The sequence below is a fragment of the Montipora foliosa genome, chromosome 3 (assembly GCF_036669935.1).
Source record: "Montipora foliosa isolate CH-2021 chromosome 3, ASM3666993v2, whole genome shotgun sequence".
In the NCBI taxonomy this organism is placed as follows: Eukaryota; Metazoa; Cnidaria; class Anthozoa; order Scleractinia; family Acroporidae; genus Montipora; species Montipora foliosa.
In genome coordinates, this window is record NC_090871.1 from 58881301 (window position 1) to 58891300 (window position 10000).

At 39.7% G+C, this 10000-nt stretch overlaps 1 protein-coding gene and 2 pseudogenes across 1 annotated transcript in view; all 3 read right to left on the reverse strand.

Annotated features, from left to right (window-relative positions):
* The window catches only part of LOC137997819 (tigger transposable element-derived protein 6-like), a 6306-nt gene extending 5204 nt beyond the window's left edge, over positions 1 to 1102 (reverse strand). Inside the window, exon 1 of the mRNA XM_068844083.1 lies at positions 1 to 1102. This exon is cut by the window's left edge and continues 5204 nt beyond it. The gene's annotated coding sequence lies outside the window, so the exon portion shown is untranslated.
* LOC137997815 (protein NLRC3-like) overlaps positions 1 to 10000 on the reverse strand; it is a 38128-nt pseudogene that overhangs the window by 11049 nt on the left and 17079 nt on the right.
* LOC137994295 (uncharacterized) overlaps positions 7397 to 10000 on the reverse strand; it is a 5735-nt pseudogene continuing 3131 nt past the window's right edge.

Genomic DNA, 10000 nt, shown 5'->3' on the forward strand with positions numbered 1-10000 from the left:
CAACCCAGTAACAAGACCACAAACTCGAGCAAACATATTTATATGCTTGCTGGATCACGCATATAAAATGCTGTTAGCAAATATCAAAATGGAACGCCAAAGGTGGCCAGAAAAGCTTTTAATATGGGAGAGGTCTGGAACCCAGTTTGATGCCATGGTAACAGAACTGTTAAGCTTATATTGTGGAGAACATTGAGTATAATTTTACTGCAAAAAATCAAAAATTTCTGATACAAATTGGCTGAGATATCTCTTTTCATCATATTTGAACAAAATTTGGTTGAGTGTATGACGTCATCACTTGGCTAATTTGCATATTTTAAAAACTCGAATATCTCTGGAACGAAAAGAGATATTTGAAAAACGTAAACGGCATTTTTCTTCTCAAGCAGAGTACTTGTTTATGTTTCAAAATAGCTTAGATAAGAAAGATGCGATTTTCGTCATAGTACCACTTTAAATACTTGAGAATGATACTTACACTTGCGGTGAGGTCGACTGTTACTTATAATTGATAGTGAAATAAGTGAGAGAGTTATACATATAAAATGAACTTCGGGTTGTGACGACTTTAAGTGCGAATGACCATCGCAATTCAGAGAGTAAGTTCGGCATTTGCAAAGGAAGCCTAAAATTAAATTCCAGCCCTGAACTGGACTTGAACCCACAAGTATGTGATTGTCCTACACTGCTCTATCATATGATCTCTCACGCCATCTGGAAGTGAGTCCGTTGTGCGCTCATGCTATAGACATGTATCTCCGATGGCTGATATGGTAGAGCATTGCAGCACAATCACACAGTCATAGGTCCGAGTCCCCTGTTGAGACTTAATTTTTTTCAGGTCTTCTTTGCTTCTTTGCAAGTCCCCCTTTTAATCCAGTGATCATTTTCGCTTCCAGTCAGTTGAAATAATGATGCATTTCCTTCTACCACGAAATACTTGGAAGTTGAAAAATTATGCCCAAAAAATATGCAATTATAACAGTTATTTAGGCTAACTGCGAGTTGGCGACGTCATCGTCAATACTTCTCTCATTATAATGCACTACTGTATTGATGACTTAAAAGATGGCAAGTTCCTTTGATTCAATTTTATAACGAGCTAAATACCCTCTACGTAAGTTGATCTTAGTAAATGCAAAACTTATGACTGTGTGCACATTTTAGATACCCTAGTAGGATTTCTAGCAATTTCTGTCAATCAATCTCCATGAATTATGCGATTCTCCACTGTACCTTCAGTCTCTCCATGCTTAGTATTCGAACTGTCTCCCTGCGACTTCAACTGCTTCAGCATTTCTTTTAACAGTAAAATAAGGGATGAACTTGGGAGCGTTACTTTTTGTGTATTTTGAAACCGTCAAACCTTCGCTGGGAATAAATAGCTTTCGGGTGCTTAGCGATTGGACATCGAACTAGTGAATCTAATACTGCCTTTGGGTCATTTAGCTATGCTTGTATGCTGCACTTGTTACTCGAGAAGCACTAGCGAATGAAGTTTGTTCGTACAAATCGAATTTTTTCTCTCTCGCATTTTTGAAAAAAAGCTACGGGAAAAATCGTAAGTCTATCTTGCTTAGTAGTTAGTAGGTTGACTGCTAATGACTCTGAAGAGCTATTTATGCAATGAAAAATACACAAGCAGTCTTGCAAAAAAGAGCAAATGTGTCAAAAACACCCAGTTGATTGTTTGCCTCAGTTAGTTGCGCATCGGACTTGCGCAAAGAAGGTTGTGCGGTTAACTCTGGCTGGACCAACACTGAGGGTCTTTAATCAACCGAGGAGGAATTTTTACCTTATCAATTGGATAGCATGATATTGACACATTGTCACGTGTCGCACAAAAATACTGTTGGCCTTTTGTTTCTATTAGGATATTGGCTTTTGATTGACCTATGCACGCTTGGGTATGGAACACATGGAAACGGTGTTTGTGTTCAATTCTTGGTTAGATTTTCGTTTAGGGAAGTTAGGAGAATCTAATGAGTTTGGTCCTTAAATTAGGTTCCATTTTTCAGTTAATTTGCCAGTCATCATCATCTAGTGGCCCTAGGGTCGGGGCACACTCAACCACTCTCTGCCAACACCATGTGACGGTGTGGTTGAGTCAGCATTAACATCTGCAAATGGTCAAACTTTGCCCCGACCAAGTATCACAGTCATTGTCCAATAACAACACTAACATTCACTCACAAAATACGAGCCATTTACATGTGGACCTACCTTCCATCTCACAGAGCTTGCCCATCATAGGTTTTGACATTTCTTTGGGAGTAAAGAAACAGATATGAAGTGATAGCTCAGGTAAGCTCAGTTAACTCCATAAGTCAATAGCATGCATGAACTCACCATGTGCCTCTTTTAGTGTGTCTTTGCCGCTGCCTTCATCTGTTTCAAGCTTCTTCAGGATGTCTTAATGAAATCGAATCAACACATTGATTAACCAATCAATAAAATAAAGTAACAAAATGCTAATAACGAGTACAACAATACGTACAAAGAGGGGTGAAAGGCAAAGTATATAATCTCCAATAAATTAACAAGAACAGAAAGCAAACAAAGATGAATGAAGAGGACTTGACACGAAATATGTTCATAAAAACAGAGATAGAGACTGCCTCGGCATTGACATGTTGACACTGAAGCATTTGGCAAGATTTCCGCTCGGCCTCTACTTCTCTTTGTTCTACGATGTCAATGGCACTATTTTTGGCCTGAAAAATTCCAGTCCTGAGCTGGACTCGAACCCATCTCCCTGGGATTATCCTACACTGCTCAATCATCTAATCTTGCAAGTCATCTCTGTGGGAGTTGGTGAGTTGCGAGTTCATACTACATCTCAGATGGCTGAGACGGTAGATCACTGAAGCGCTATGGGATGGTCATAGGTGTTACTCCCATTCAGACCAGCATTTTTTTTGTAACCGTCTAAGTCGCCCTCTAAACTTAAGTGATGATACACCCTTCCCCCTACACAGAATACTTGGAGCTTAAAAATAATGTCCAAAAAATACACAATTATTTAGTCTAATTGCGAGTTTGTGATACCAGCGTCAATACTTCTCATTACAATGCAGTACTGTATGTGATGACTCGAAAGAGTGGCAACTTTCTGACTGAATTCCATCTAGAGGTATTTAAATGTCCTCTAACTAAGTTGATCTTAGTAAATGCAAAGCTTATGAATGTGTGCACATTTTAGATGGCTTTGTAAGATTTCTGGAAGTTTCTGTCAATCCATCTCATGATTTATGCGTGTCTTGACTGTACCTTCAGTCTCTCCAAGTTTTTTTTTTTAAGCCGTATTCTCGTACCCTGGAACAAAAATTGTTACTCTGGAGGCACTAGCGAATGCATCACGTTTATACAACTCTTTAACAGTCAGGGTCTTTAAACAAATGAGGAGAAATATTTACCCCACTAAGTGGTGCTTTGTCACGTTTAGGGAATTGACGAGAATCTGAAGAGTTCCGTTCCTTAAATTGGGTTTAACTTCTCAGTGAAGTTATTTGTTTGCCAATAAAACAGAAATAATATCTGCAATGGATGGTCAGACGTTTAAGTGCTCTTGGCCCTTCAACAACTCATTAATAATTCATGAGCCTAACAGCCTATCAAAACGCCGATAAAACGTCACGTGTATGAGCTTTAGATCCTGATAAAACACTCCTCGTTAGTATTCTTTACATAAAGAATACTGATAAGGCATAGCTTGTTTTTCTTGTATGCTAATATTCACCTCTCACAATTTGAACCATCGTTTTGAGTCCAGAGGGACACGCTCTTTGTGGAATGTTTTTGAAGCCGTTCAAAAAACTCGCAGCACGTGTTTTATCGCGGGTCTAAAAACACTCGGCTGCGCCTCGTGTTTTTAAACCCGATAAAACAGTGCTGCTCGTTTTTTAAACATTACTTCAACAACTGCATAACCGCCTGGACCCATCATATAGAGCATGTCAGTTGTTTCTTAACATTGCTACTTCACAAGAAGGAGCTCTGAGAACGCAATCGCTGAGTGTATACTGAAGAAATACAGTTGTGTCGCGGAGATATAACGACGCTCCGTCATTTAATATTTTATATGTTGATAGTGGCGTTTAACTCGTGAATGGCTCAAGCCATATCTCCACTCTTATTTGAGGTCTTATGAAAAGTGGTTGTCCCTCTTTTGAAAACAAGAACGTTAGCAGGTGGTGGTTAGTTTTTTTGGGTTTTTTCAAACATGCGATGATTTAGGCCAATGGTAAGTACGAAACAGTTCACAGCAGATTAACGTTATTCAGTCCACGAAAACACAGAAAATTCACATCACCAGTGCGCAAGTCACTAAGAATAAACACAGCGAAATTGGTAATCGAGATTTCATTCACGAATCCGACGCAGGCTCATTGGCAACTTTGATTTCCTATATTAGTGGCCCGCCAAAAACGAGTTCTGGCAAAGTAATTACTGATATTGTGATTGCAAAAAAATACTGTTTCTTCGTAATTTACTAGTACAACAGTCGGTCGGCATGGTGTAATGGTGGTTCCGTAATGTAATGACTTGGGATGGGGTTGTTGCTGAGACACTATTTGTCATTGGCATTGCCAAATCAATTTGCCCTTTCAGATTCATTTTTTTGGGGAAATCATCCCATAATAATGCCAAGACCTAGCAAAGGGTATAAAGGAAAATATAATTTATAGAGATTGTCTGTTGCACGAAGATCATTGCACACAGATTATTTTGATGTTGGCAACAAAGAAGAAACATTGGGGGTCTTAGTTTCCGGAAAAGTGCGCACTAACAGTGAAAACTAAGACCTAGCAAATAATGTGAACTATTTGTTATGGTAAATGGAATACCATATTTATTCGCCCATACGATGAACGGAATATCCAGTTTAAAACGGGCTTCGCCTTATTGCAGATGTTTACAAAAACAGAACAGAAATATCAGCTTTAAAGGTTGTCACGAAACCTACGCCTCACTAAGCACTCTGGCAATGGTCAAAAGAAGCGAAAACAAAAACCCCTCGCATCCGTAACGAAAAATAATATAGTGTCTAGAGAAAAGAATGAAAGAAAAAAACTGCGGCACAAGATAAGGTGCTAAGAACAAACCAGGTCAAAAATTGGATTGACAATGACAATGTGTCACCCAATCTTATGTGTCAGTTCACGGACGGCGGAATGTACTTTGTATTGGGCGAGGGGGAGGGGGGGGGGGGGTACTAACAAGCAAGCGCCGGAGACGCTAACTTGTATGGGGTTCTGAGGGAATTCTCCCGGCGACAAAAAATTTTGAAATCTTGAAGCTCGGAAATGCTACTTTCATCATTCTCGGTGAGATATCAAAAAAATAAACGTGGAGCAACCGTAAAAACCGTTTTAAAATTTTTATTTTTTGCTTGAAATTGGAGAGGCTCCGCCGTGCCTGCAGTTGTGCGCTAAAAGGGAGGAAACCATTTGCTTGCAATAGAAAGTAAGAAACCAGCACAAAAGGACAATAAAAAAATCCGGGAGATTGCATGGGATCTGCAAAGCCTTTGCTCGAAAGTTTTCCAGAAGTTCAAAAGTTAAAAACAATCCCATTAACTCATAAAATATGAGTCACCTACAGGTGTCTGCCTACCTTCCATCTCACTGAGCTTCTCCTTCAAATGTTTTAACATTTCTTTAAGAATAAAAGAGACAAGCGTTAAACGAACTTTGAAAAAGCCTTTCGAAGGAAAAAACACTGGTTCTTGTTGCATCCCCTAACATTCAATAAGTCAATATAATTTATGAACTCACCATGTGTCTGTTTTAGTGTATCTTTGCTGCAGCCCTCATCAGTTTCAAGCCTTTTCAGGACGTCTTAATCAAATCAAATAAATGGATCAATTATTAAATCAATGCATTAGAAGATGACAAATTATACAGTGGAAGTTACGAAAGCATACATGGGCCATACATGAATACGTACAAAGAGGGGAGACAAGAAAAGTATTCATAGATTACTATACAGAAAGTGATATAAACAAGAATGAAATAATAAAACATATTCTATAGCCCCTAACCATTAAGTGCCTTAAGCGCTTTACAATCTTTATTAATATAATTTCTAATTCAATTAACAATATCATAAATAAATCACTGCACTATTAAAGAAAATCCGAAAAAAAATTAAAAATCCAAATAGATAAGTGGGTCTCAAGGATCCTCTTGAAACTACTAACACTATCAGACAACCTAATGTGTAAAGGGAGCTCATTCCAGAGCTGTGGGCCTCCAATAGAAAAGGCCTGATCACCATATGATTTGGTTTAAGTGCGATCCACCTGCATAAATTTCTGGGAGGTTGACCTGAGTGACCCTGAGTAGGTTCTGTAGTGGAGACCATCATGGAAATAGGATGGCGCCATGTTAATAAGAACTTTGAAGACTAAAAGTAAAATCTTGACAATAATCTCATAATTGACTGGCAGCCAGTGAAGACTCTTAAGTACCGGTGTTATTGGATCGTACTTTCTAGTAAATGATATAATGGAAGCAGCAGTGTTCTGTAAAACTTGTAACTTAGTTAGCTGATAGGCCAGCAGTCCAGACAGCAGAGAGTCAGCTGACAAAAGCTTGAATTAACTATTTCTGCAGAATCCAGGAAGATAAATTTTATAATCTTACTAATGTTTCTTAGTTGGATTTGAGCAGCCTTACACAGCTTAGTATTCGTGGCCATTTAATAAAAGATATGTATCGAAGAGTTCCCCTAAATTCCCAGCACTACACTCTGGTTTGATATGTTCATCAACAACCGAAATAGCGACAAGCTCAGGTGAAGCACGGAACTTCAAGATTACGACAAGCATCTCAGACTTTTCCTGGTTCAGTTTTAAACCATTTTGCAGCATCTATATGTCAATATCTCTAACTTGAACGCAAAGCTCAACTTTAGACTTCGCTATCTGAAGATTATCTGATGAATCAGTCTTAAAGGAAACATATAGGTGCATATCATCGGCATAGAGATAGTACTGAAGTCCATGACGCTTGATGATATTGTCAATTGAGACGCGAAAACTAAGTAAGGTAAGGGCCCCAAGATTGAACCTCAAGACACACCATGATCCAGAGTACGAAGAGATGACTTGCATTCTTCAACACGGACGTACTGCTTACGAGATGTAAGATACACTGTAGGAATGAGACCAATCTACCACTATACCCGTAACACTGAAGATAGTGGAGGGTAAAGAAAGCAGAATGGAATGTTCCACAGTGTCAAATGCTGCAGATGGGTCAAGAAGCAAAGAATAACAGGGACATCATTCTGAACCTTGACCAAGACTGTTTCAGTCCAGCAAAACATCTCATAAGCAGACTCAAGAGACTCGTCCAGATGATGGATCAAAACATGCCGAGTGAACTGGTCAGAGGCCGGCAGCCTTTTCAACACCTTTAGACACCATCGGCTGATTTAATGTGGGGCGAAAACTCACATACTTCTCATGATCTGCATCAGGCTTCTTTAGAGATGGTCTTCGCTTTGCCAGCTTCAAGGGCTCAGGCATAACGCCAGTTGCAAGCGACAAATTTACAATACTGGTTATAATAGGAAGAAGTCTGTCAAAGCATCCATTGATAATGTGAGATGGTAATGGGACAAGGTTGCATGATTTGGAACAATTGCTCCGGGCAGAGGCATAACATCTGAATGTCTTCTTCTGAAGTAATTTATTCACAGTCTTGAATAGGACCTTTTGATCATTAGAGTGAGCTTCGATAACAGAAGTAAAGTAGGATAACTTTAAAGAATCAATAAGGTTGTTGACGACGCTACACTGGTACACATAGCTTTCACGATCGATCAGTAGACCAGTAGAAAGCCATTTCCTTTCAAGGCGCCGTCTCTTTCTTTTCTCCTCTGTCACCTCAGGCTTATACTATGAAGCAGACGGTCTGATAGATTCAGAGGGGCGGGTTTATCAATCAATGATAGCAAGACTCTATTGTATAGTGTAACAAGGTTTTTCAAGTCTGTAGGAGGCTGGCTCAACAATGGCGACTCCATGAGTTCCTCAGAGAAACTATTCATATCAATAGACCACAGTCTACGGAAATGAACAGTTTTCTTGGCAAACACAGCTAGGTTTCTCCAGGAGTAGACTCCAGTGGATACCTCGATGATCTGAAATAGCAGGATCACAAACCCTTATATTTTTTACAAGAGAGTCATCGGATTTAGTGATAACAAGGTCAAGGCTGTGGCCATCCTTGTGTGTAATGCCTCTAACATGCTGTTTAAGATCAAAAGCTCCTGGGATATTAGCAAACCGTCTAGCATAATAAATGAAGGGGGTAGTTTCTAAAGAAACTGTGGAGCTGCATCCGTGGGGAAGTAGTATAAAAAAATTTTGTTTTATCAACGGAGTTGATGATGTAAATTGGCCATCGTACAGAGATTCTAAAAGCTGACGTATCGAGCGTTAGCCCTTCGTCAGAACGAATCGAGGAATTATGGCTTACGTGTAGTTTTTAGAGTAGAGTAGGAGCTACGCTATTGGTGGTAACTTGGCAACGTGAAAAATAGGAATATAATAGTTAAAAGAAAAGCGTTCGTTAACACCGTGAGGATTAAGGATGCCGATTTGGAAGATGAATTCTTGTTCCAGATTCTTGCGGCTTTCCGTCGTACCTAGGTGTAGGGAAAGGCCGCAGATAGCCATGTGTTTTTTGGAGTGGTTAGGGAGATTAAAATGACGAGCGACTGGCTTAGATGCATCCTTGTCATTCTTCTCAACATCGCGAAGGTGTTCGCGGAATCGGTCACCTAGTCGTCTACCTGTCTCGCCAATGTATAATTTTTTGCGTAACGTACAGGTTATGCAATAACTGACATTTGCGTAGGTACATGTGAAACGATCGGTGATCTTAACAGATCGCTTAGGTCTCGATATCTTGCTAGTGTTAACAATGAAAAGACAAGTTTTGCATCGTGAGCATTTGAAAGTGCCGGTTAGGGTTAGGGTTAAGGTTAGGTTTAGGGTTAGGGTTAGAGTTAGGGTTAGGGTTAGGGTTAGGGTTAGGGTTAAAAAATCGCGGAAAGTTTTTAGTGCGTGTGTACTGTCTTTAATGTATGATGGCAAAGATTTGACGATAGGCGTAATAATCCTGTCTAAGTAGCTAGACACGAGTTCGGTGGGGCAACTACAGGCAGAAACATTAGGGCGACCTGGGTTGTTAGGTTTGTGAATTTTAGGCAAGAAGTAAATGCACGAAGTTCTGGGGGTGTTGATAATGAGATTAGTGGCAGTGTCCGGTAATTCTTGATTAACTATGAGATTATGAATGGCGTCTTTGACAAGTTTTTTATTTTTGCAAGTGAGATCTTTCTGGATTTTGGCATAAAACGAGGTGTCAGAAAGTTGCCGCAAAGCTTCTTTTTGGTAAAGGTCGGACCGCAAAACAACTACCGTGCCGCCTTTGTCGGCCGATTTGACAACTATGTCATTGCGTTTACAAAGATTTTTAAGCGCCGCCCACTCTTCCGAGGAAAGGTTGGAAAATTTAGTGTTACGATTGAATTTAAGTTTATGAATGTCATGATGGCATTTTTTGGTGAAAAACACGAAAGAGGCAAATTGCCCCTCTGGGGGAGTCCATTTAGATTTGCGAACTTGAAGTGTTTCAAAAATATCTTTGTTAGAAGTGTCCGAATCATCCTCTTTGTCATGAAAAAAGGCTTTTAACCGAACGCAGCGAAGGAATTTTTCAACATCTTGCTTAACAGAAAATTCGTTGGTGCGTTTGGTAATTGGGACAAACTTTAGGCCCTTACTGAGAGCAGATTTCTCTGAGTCAGTAAGCGGAAGATTTTCTGGAATTGTAACTACGGTTCGAAAAACGTGGCTATCCTGTCTCTGTGGTCAAAGCGGGCCACCATCGCGCCCAACAATTTGATCGATAGTCATCACTACAAAGGTCACAAAAAGATAATGACAGAATTCCGTTCACCCTCACTTTCCATCCTCATA